Source organism: Oncorhynchus masou, unplaced genomic scaffold (assembly GCF_036934945.1).
Source record: "Oncorhynchus masou masou isolate Uvic2021 unplaced genomic scaffold, UVic_Omas_1.1 unplaced_scaffold_1581, whole genome shotgun sequence".
NCBI lineage: Eukaryota > Metazoa > Chordata > Actinopteri > Salmoniformes > Salmonidae > Oncorhynchus > Oncorhynchus masou.
Genome location: NW_027005881.1, coordinates 115,187 through 124,377, shown reverse-complemented (window position 1 = coordinate 124,377; position 9,191 = coordinate 115,187). Strand labels below are relative to the sequence as shown.

At 46.8% G+C, this 9,191-nt stretch overlaps 1 protein-coding gene across 1 annotated transcript in view; it reads left to right on the top strand.

Moving 5' to 3' along the window:
• Nucleotides 1-212: 212 nt before the first annotated feature.
• The window catches only part of LOC135531404 (polypeptide N-acetylgalactosaminyltransferase 1-like), a 28,533-nt gene continuing 19,554 nt past the window's right edge, over nucleotides 213-9,191 (top strand). Inside the window, exon 1 of the mRNA XM_064959444.1 lies at nucleotides 213-344. The gene's annotated coding sequence lies outside the window, so the exon portion shown is untranslated. The remainder of the gene's footprint in view (nucleotides 345-9,191) is intronic.

Below are 9,191 nucleotides of genomic sequence, written 5' to 3'. Positions count from 1 at the left end.
CTTTATGCAACATGTTTCTGGATGCCGACCATCACACCTCTTTGTTGGTCTGAAGTCTGACGTAGCCACAGGTTTGGGGCTGAGTTAGAGTCTTGTTTCTTCACTTTAAACTACACTAGTCTTCTCATGGTCTTGCCAGTGGGGCGACACTTGGACTCAGGTCTGTACTGTATGTGTCTGTATGTGTGAGGGAGTTGCTTGAAGACTGACCAATGTGTTTCTGTGTCTCCAGGGAGCATGTTTGAGTGACAAGCGAAGGAGGAAGTGGGATCTCTGAAGCTCCTCCCCCTGCTGGTGGAGCCTCTGTACATCTGGACCAGAGACCCCTTTACTCAGCAGGACAGGTACAGCTTTGTGTGTGTGTGAGAGAGGACCAGTTATGTTAGTTTTACTACTACAGCTTTCACATGGCGAAACTGTAGTCATCCGACATTGACTCGACCAGGTCAATATGACACAGAGGGACTGATAGAAGTCTGCTGGGTCAAACTGCTCACAGAGGTGTGTGTGTGTGTGTGTGTGTGTGTGTGTGTGTGTGTGTGTGTGTGTGTGTGTGTGTGTGTGTGTGTGTGTGTGTGTGTGTGTGTGTGTGTGTGTGTGTGTGTGTGTGTGCAAAGCCTTAGAGATGTAGTCACCACACCCCAATTACAAGTTGTGTTAAAAGAGCAATTACCCAGCATTCATAGAGGCCAGGGGGAGGAGGGGAGTTGTGGTTTATAAGACTGGTTGGGTGTGTGTTGGTGCTAGGAAACACCCTCACAGTGACAGTAATGTGTATTGATTCCAGTCCTAAAATGCCTGAGTGATTTGAGATTGAAGTGTTTCATTCCACTTTGCATTGGTGCCAAGCTTTGCATCAGTAATCAATTTGACAGTGCTTTTATTTTGCCTTTGTGGGCAGTTTCTCTCTCTTTACACCTCCCTCTACCTCCCTTTCACTCCCTCTACCTCCCTCTACCTCCCTCTCACTCCCTCTACCTCCCTCTCACTCCCTCTACCTCCCTCTACCTCCCTCTCACTACCTCCCTCTACCTCCCTCTACCTCACTCCCTCTACCTCCCTCTCACTCCCTCTACCTCCCTCTACCTCCCTCTACCTCCCTCTCACTCCCTCTACCTCCCTCTACCTCCCTCTACCTCCCTCTACCTCCCTCTACCTCCCTCTACCTCCCTCTCACTCCCTCTACCTCCCTCTACCTCCCTCCCCCTATCACTCCCTCTACCTCCCTCTCACTCCCTCTACCTCCCTCTCACTCCCTCTACCTCCCTATCACTCCCTCTACCTCCCTCTCACTCCCTCTACCTCCCTCCCCCTATCACTCCCTCTACCTCCCTCCCCCTATCAATTGCGAGTGTACCCATAGGAGCAAAACAGGAAGTAAAAACAGGAAGTAAAAGCAGGAAATATACTCTGTGATTTGCTGATTCAACTCAAATGACTAGGATGTGCATCTCTCCTTACAAGCACGATTTGACACACATCTAGATACATGGGCTTCGATATGATACAGGAACGATGCGTTTCAAACCAAAAGTATCGGTGCGATTCGGTTTGAATAGGGGAAGGAATCGATGTGATTGTGTTCCATACCATTCGATCCATTAACATTTGTTGCATGAACACATTTATTCTATAGCATAGCTTTGGATTTGAAAAGCGAATGGTTTTGACCGTTTGCAACGTTCCGGAGGAGAGCTGGTGTTCTCCTGCTCAGACTCAGACCACAGGCCTACAGGGCAGCTGTCCTAGTTAGGAAATGACAACTTCATCATGTTCATGTAAAAATGAAAGCAGAACTACCAAAACAATGTGTCGTGGTGAATCTGTCCGTCTAAAAGCCCAATCAGCAGTAAGATGTGCAGAGTCTGTAGGATGTGAGTTGTCCACTCTGGTAGCCTACACAAGTCTGTCATAAAAACACCCGTTTCTACTGTGCATTTGGTAACAATGACCCAGCAAATGACATTGTCACCCAACTAATTAAGCCTATGATTGGACATTGCGAAAGCCATTTTCCATGCATTTGAATGCTGAAGGCGCCGTGCAGATCTAGGAGTATTTGATCGGGGAGGTTCTGGTTGGCGTGAGCAGCTGTGCTCTGTATACACAGGTGGAATCTGACTTGGAGATCAATACGCTCATTTCCCTGTTAGTTCAATAGGAGAAGACGCATCTATTAAGTCACAAAAGATTCCAGATATTTTCAGAGGGGAAATCAAATGATGTGAGTAAACAACGTCAGTGAACTGGCAGTTCGTAACGTTTGAATGGTTCTTCTGACTGATTCATGCTACATTTGGAACGGTTTGGGCTCCACGGGCCGATGGACTCGTATCTTCAACATTTGAACCGGGGAACCATGCATATTTCAGTCAGCTGTTCATTCCCAACTCAGACTTGTTTTAGAATTGTTTTTATTACAAATAATTAACGCTTATGACGGTTAATTTATTTCCATGATGTCTTCATCCGTCATTTACATGGTAATTGTGCAAGCCCTAGTGTGTGTGTGTGTGTGTGTGTGCCTGGGTTGCTCACACAAACACACTATGATCATTTATGACCGTGTGTGTGTTTGTGTGGGCTTGATAATGCACTGGGTTCTAAATTCTGGTGTCATGACAACGCACGACACACGCACACAGGACACACAGAGAATCCCATTGAGCACATTCCTCATAGCAACTCCATAAATCCTTGAGTAGTGAACATCTCCAAGCCTCAGAGGATCATTATTCTCTGGCTGTAACCTAGTAGTTGTGCAAATCTCCCTCGAACAGAGGATTAAACCAGAGGAGGAATGAGAGAGGAAGAGAGGAGGGGATCTCCTCTGTGAAGGCAACCACTCTGGAAAGGAGAAAACGTCATGGAGAGAGGGGAGGGGAGATGAGAGAGGGGAGGGGAGATGAGAGAGGAAGAGAGGAGGGGATATCCTCTGTGAAGGCAACCACTCTGGAAAGGAGAAAACGTCATGGAGAGAGGGGAGGGGAGATGAGAGGGGAGGGGAGGGGGAGATGAGAGAGGGGAGGGGAGATGGAAAGGAGGGGAATGATGGAGAGGGGGGGAGGGGGAAGATGAGGAGAGGGGGAGATGAGAGAGGGAGGGGAGGGGAGATGAGAGAGGGGAGGGAAGATAGGGGAGGGGAGAGAGGAAATGAGAAAGGGAGAGAGGGAGAGGAGAGGGGGGGGGGGGGAGATGAGAGAGAGAGGGGAGAGAGGGGGAGGGGGAGGGGAGGGGGAGATGAGGGAGGAGGAGATGAGAGAGGGGGATGAGAGAGGGGAGGGAGGAGATGAGGGGAGGGAGGGGGAGATGAGAGAGAGGAGGGGAGGGTAGATGAGAGAGGGGAGGGGAGGAGAGGAGGGGGGGTAGATGAGAGAGGGGAGGGGAGGGGAGATGAGAGAGGGGAGGGGAGATGAGAGAGGGGAGGGGAGGGAAGATGAGAAAGGGGAGGGGAGGGAGAGATGAGAGAGAGGAGAGGGGGAGGGGAGGGGAGATGAGAGAGGGGAGGGGAGAGGAGAGGGGGAGGAGAGGGGAGATGAGAGAGGGAGAGGGGGAGGGGGGGGGAGATGAGAGAGGGGAGGGGAGATGAGAGAGGGGAGGGGAGGGGAGAGAGGAGGGGATCTCCTCTGTGAAGGCAACCACTCTGGAAAGGAGAAAACGTCATGGAGAGAGGGGAGGGGAGATGAGAGAGAGGGGGAGGGGAGATGAGAGAGGAAGAGAGGAGGGGATATCCTCTGTGAAGGCAACCACTCTGGAAAGGAGAAAACGTCATGGAGAGAGGGGAGGGGAGATGAGAGAGGGGAGGGGGGAGGGGAGATGAGAGAGGGGAGGGGAGATGAGAGAGGGGGAGGGGAGGGGAGATGAGAGAGGGGAGGGGAGGGGAGATAGAGAGAGGGGGAGGGGAGGGAAGATAGGGGAGAGAGGAGAGGGGGGGAGATGAGAGAGGGGAGGGGAGGGGAGATGAGAGAGGGGAGGGGAGGGAAGATAGGGGAGGGGAGAGGGGAGGGAGATGAGACACAGAGAGAGGAGGGGGGGGGAGGGGTTGATGAGAGAGGGGAGGGGAGATGAGAGACTGAAGAGAGGAAACCTGAGGGGATGGGAGATGAGAGAGGGGAGGGGAGGGAAGATAGGGGAGGGGAGATGAGAGAGGAGAGGGGGAGGGGAGATGAGAGAGGGGAGGGGAGATGAGAGAGGGGAGGGGAGATGAGAGAGAGAGGGGGAGGGGCCAGATGAGAAATACAGTCTGATGAAAGGGGGAGGGGAGGGAGATGAGAGTGGGTGGGGTGGGAAGATGAGAAAGGGGTGGGTTGGGGAGATGAGAGAGAGTGTGAGGGGGAAGGGGTGGGGTGATGAGAGTGGGTGTGGGGAGATGAGAGAGGGAGAGAGGAGAGGGGGAGGAGAGGGGCATTCTCTGAACAGGGGTCAGAGAGGAACCCTGACAACCTCATCACAGATGATATAACACAGGGGAGATGAGAAACTATGACAACCTTATCACAGGGGAGATAAGACAGAGAAACCATGGGATATAAGAAAGGGGAGATGACATAAACCATGACAACCTCAGGGGAATGATATAACACAGAGAAAGGGGGACAAGGGGATTTATTTTTTATTTATTTTTATTTCAGGGAAGATAGGGGAGGGGAGATGAGAGAGTTCTCAGGAGAGGGGGAGGGGAGATGAGATAGCAGGGGAGAGAGTTGAGAACAAGATGAGAGAGGGGAGATGAGAGAGAGGAGGGGAGGGTAGATGAGAGAGGGGAGAAGAGGGGAGGGTAGATGAGAGAGGGGAGGGGAGGGAGATGAGAGAGGGGAGGGGAAAAGAGGGGAGGGGAGGGAAGATGAGAAAGGGCATGAGGAGGGGCGAGATGAGAAGATTGAGATTAACACTGGAGGGATAAATGATGATGAGAGGGGAGAGATAGAGGGGGAGGGGAGGGGGAGATGAAATAAAGGAGAAACTGTGGGGATGGGAGGGGAGATGAGAAAGGGAGGGGAGATGATAGATTAGAGAGGGGCAGGGGAATAAGAGAGGGGGAGGGGAGGGCTGAGATAAGAAGGGGTGAGGGGATATAAGAGGGGAGGGGAGATGAGAGAGGGATGTTAATCGAAGGTAGGGGGAAATGGAGTGAAGATATGGAGATGAAGAAGGTAGAGAGAAAAGAAAGAGGGAGGGATTTGAGACACAGAGAGACAGAGAGAGGGGGGGGGGGGTTGTCTGTGTTGTGTCAGAGAGGCAGTCTATTTTTGTCAGACTGCAAATACTAACAAACCTGATATGTAATATAGACACTCTGACTCACTCACTCACTCACTCACTCACTCACTCACTCACTCACTCACTCACTCACTCACTCGTGCGCACACACACACACACACAGAGTGAGCCAGGAGCCAGCGTGAGCAGGGAAGAGACAGTGGGGTGTCCTCTGCCATCCCTGATTAGAAATACAGTCTGCAGAGAAGGCAAGCTGAGGGACTGTGTGTGTGTGTGTGTGTGTGTGTGTGCGCGCATATATTTCTCTCCTCCTTGGAGTGTCTCTTCCTCTTGCATTCTCTGAACACGCGTCACACAGGGAACCCTGACAACCTCATCACAATCATATAACACATAAAACAGAGAAACTATGACAACCTTATCACAATCATATAACACAGAGAAACCATGACAACCTCATAACAAACATATAACATAAACCATGACAACCTCATCACAATCATATAACACATAACACAGAGAAACCATGACAGCCTCATCACAATCATATAACACAGAGAAACCATGAGAACCTCATCACAACCATATAACACAGAGAAACCATGACAACCTCATCACAACCATATAACACAGAGAAACCATGACAACATCGTCACAACCATATAACACAGAGAAACCATGGCAACCTCATCACAACCATATAACAGAGAAACCTGACAACCTCATCACAACCATATAACATTGAGAAACCATGACAACCTCATCACAAACATATAACACAGGGAAACCATGGCAACCTCATCACAACCATATAACACAGAGGAAACCTGACAACATAATCACAACCTTATAACACAGAGAAACTATGACAACCATATAACACAGGGGAAACCTGACAACCTCATCACAACCATATAACATGGAGAAACCATGACAACCTCATCACAACCATATAACACAGAGAAACCATGACAACCTCATCACAACCATATAACACAGAGAAACCATGACAACCTCATCACAACCATATAACACGGAGAAACCATGACAACCTCATCACAACCATATAACACAGAGAAACCATGACAACCTCATAACAACCTTATAACACAGAGAAACTATGACAACCATATAACACAGGGGAAACCTGACAACCTCATCACAACCATATAACATGGAGAAACCATGACAACCTCATCACAACCATATAACACAGAGAAACCATGACAACCTCATCACAACCATATAACACAGAGAAACCATGACAACCTCATCACAACCATATAACACGGAGAAACCATGACAACCTCATCACAACCATATAACACAGAGAAACCATGACAACCTCATAACAACCATATAACACAGAGGAAACCTGACAACCTCATCACAACCATATAACACTGGGAAACCATGACAACCTCATAACAACCATATAACACGGAGAAACCATGACAATCTCATAACAACCATATAACACAGAGGAAACCTGACAACCTCATCAACCATATAACACAATTGTCTGCTTGTGTGTGTGCTTGTGTGTTTGAGAGAGGTTGTGTGTGTGTGTGTGTGTGTGTGTGTGTGTGTGTGTGTGTGTGTGTGTGTGTGTGTGTGTGTGTGTGTGTGTGTGTGTGTGTGTGTGTGTGTGTGTGTGTGTGTGTGACCTAGATTGATCGATTAATCGGAATGGCCGATTAATTAGGGCTGATTTCAAGTTTTCATAGCGATCAGAAATACGGTATTTTTGGGCGCCAATTTTGCAGATTCTAATTTTTGAAATTATATTTTTTTACGCCTTTATTTAACTGGGCAAGTCAGTTAAGAACACGTTCTTATTTTCAATGACGGCCTAGGAACGGTGGGTTAACGGCCTTGTTCAGGGGCAGAACGACAGATTTTTACCTTGTCAGCTTGGGGATTTGATCTTGCAACCTTACAGTTAACTAGTCCAATGTTCTAACCACCTGTTTACCACCTGAGGCTGCCTGTTACGTGAATGCAGTAAGTCAAGGTAAGGTGCTAGCTAGCATTAAACTTATCTTATAAAAAACAATCAATCAACGACTGTCGTTGCTCCAATGTGTACCTAACCATGAATATCAATGCCTTTCTTAAAATCAATACACAGAAGTATATATTTTTAAACCTGCATATTTAGCTAAAAGAAATCCAGGTTAGCAGGCAATATTAACCAGGTGAAATTGTGTCACTTCTCTTGCGTTCACTGCACACAGTCAGGGTATATGCAACAGTGTGGGCCGCCTGGCTCTTTGCCAACTAATTTGCCAGAATTGTACGTAATTATAACATAACATTGAAGATGGTGCAATGTAACAGGAATATTTAGACTCATGGATGCCACCCTTTAGATAAAATACGGAACGTAATAAACATTTTGTTTTCGAGGTGATGGTTTCCGGATTTGACCTAAGGCTCGTATTTCTGTGTGTTTATTATAGTTAAGTCTATGATTTGATATTTGATAGAGCAGTCTGACTGAGGGGTGGTAGGCAGCAGCAGGCTTGTAATAGTCAAAGGGTATATGGTTTAGAGAGAAATAGTCGACGCGTTGTCATTCCTGTATAAACTTGCGGCTGAACTTGAAAGGGGTTCCTTTGTTATTTTACCGTTCATGTCTTCCATAGAGAATGTATTGATCTACTTCCAATAAGGTCTGTGTTTCGTACAGGCTTAAACCGCCTCTGTTCTTTTCTTCCATAGAGAATGTCTTGATCTACTTCCAATAAGGTCTGTGTTTCGTACAGGCTTAAACCGCCTCTGTTCTTTTCTTCCATAGAGAATGTCTTGATCTACTTCCAATAAGGTCTGTGTTTCGTGCTTAAACCGACTCTGTTCATGTCTTCCATAGAGAATGTCTTGATCTACTTCCAATAAGGTCTGTGTTTCGTACAGGCTTAAACCGCCTCTGTTCATGTCTTCCATAGAGAATGTCTTGATCTACTTCCAATAAGGTCTCTGTTTCGTGCTTAAACCACCTCTGCGTTTTGATACCCGTGTAAATCTCACTAGGATAAGGTAACGTTTGTCAACATATCTTTGCTTATACAGTGCCTTGCAAAAGTATTCGGCCCCCTTGAACTTTGCGACCTTTTGCCACATTTCAGGCTTCAAACATAAAGATATAAAACTGTATTTTTTTGTGAAGAATCAACAACAAGTGGGACACAATCATGAAGTGGAACGACATTTATTGGATATTTCAAACTTTTTTAACAAATCAAAAACTGAAAAATTGGGCGTGCAAAATTATTCAGCCCCTTTACTTTCAGTGCAGCAAACTCTCTCCAGAAGTTCAGTGAGGATCTCTGAATGATCATGGGAAATATGACTCGCACTTTGGTAGTCAATTCTTACCATGTCCATTATTAAAATAGGATTTCCTGCATATAGAAATGACAGTTTTTGTTTTCAACATTCATCACAGTTAACTTAAATTTATTCAAACAGTTGAGAGTATTTGTCTCCTAAGCAGACTCTTCAGTATCATTGTTACTTCAGAGCTGTGTGTGTTTACAGATGGCAGAGAAAAGCAGAGCACCAGTGTGGGACTGTTACATGGAATTTGCACCAGGGAAAGCAAGGTGTCTTATTTGTGATAAAGATGTATGCATGAGGTCAGCAACGGCTAAATCAGAACATACCACCAACCTGTGGAATCACCTTAAGTACACCCATCCAAAGCCCATAATATGTATTATATTAAGTTAAAATAAAAGTGTTCATTGTTCATTCAGTATTGTTGCAATTGTCATTTTTACAAAAAAAAAGGAGCGAGAGAGAGAAAGAGAGGAGCGAGAGAAAGAGGAGAGAGAGAAAGAGAGGAGAGAGAAAGAGAGTAGAGATAGAGAGAGAAAGAGAGGAGAGAGAGAAGAGAAAGAGAGGAGAGAAAGAGAAAGAGAGGTAATAAGATGAACACCAGGAAGTTAACCTCAAACCTCCTCATTGTG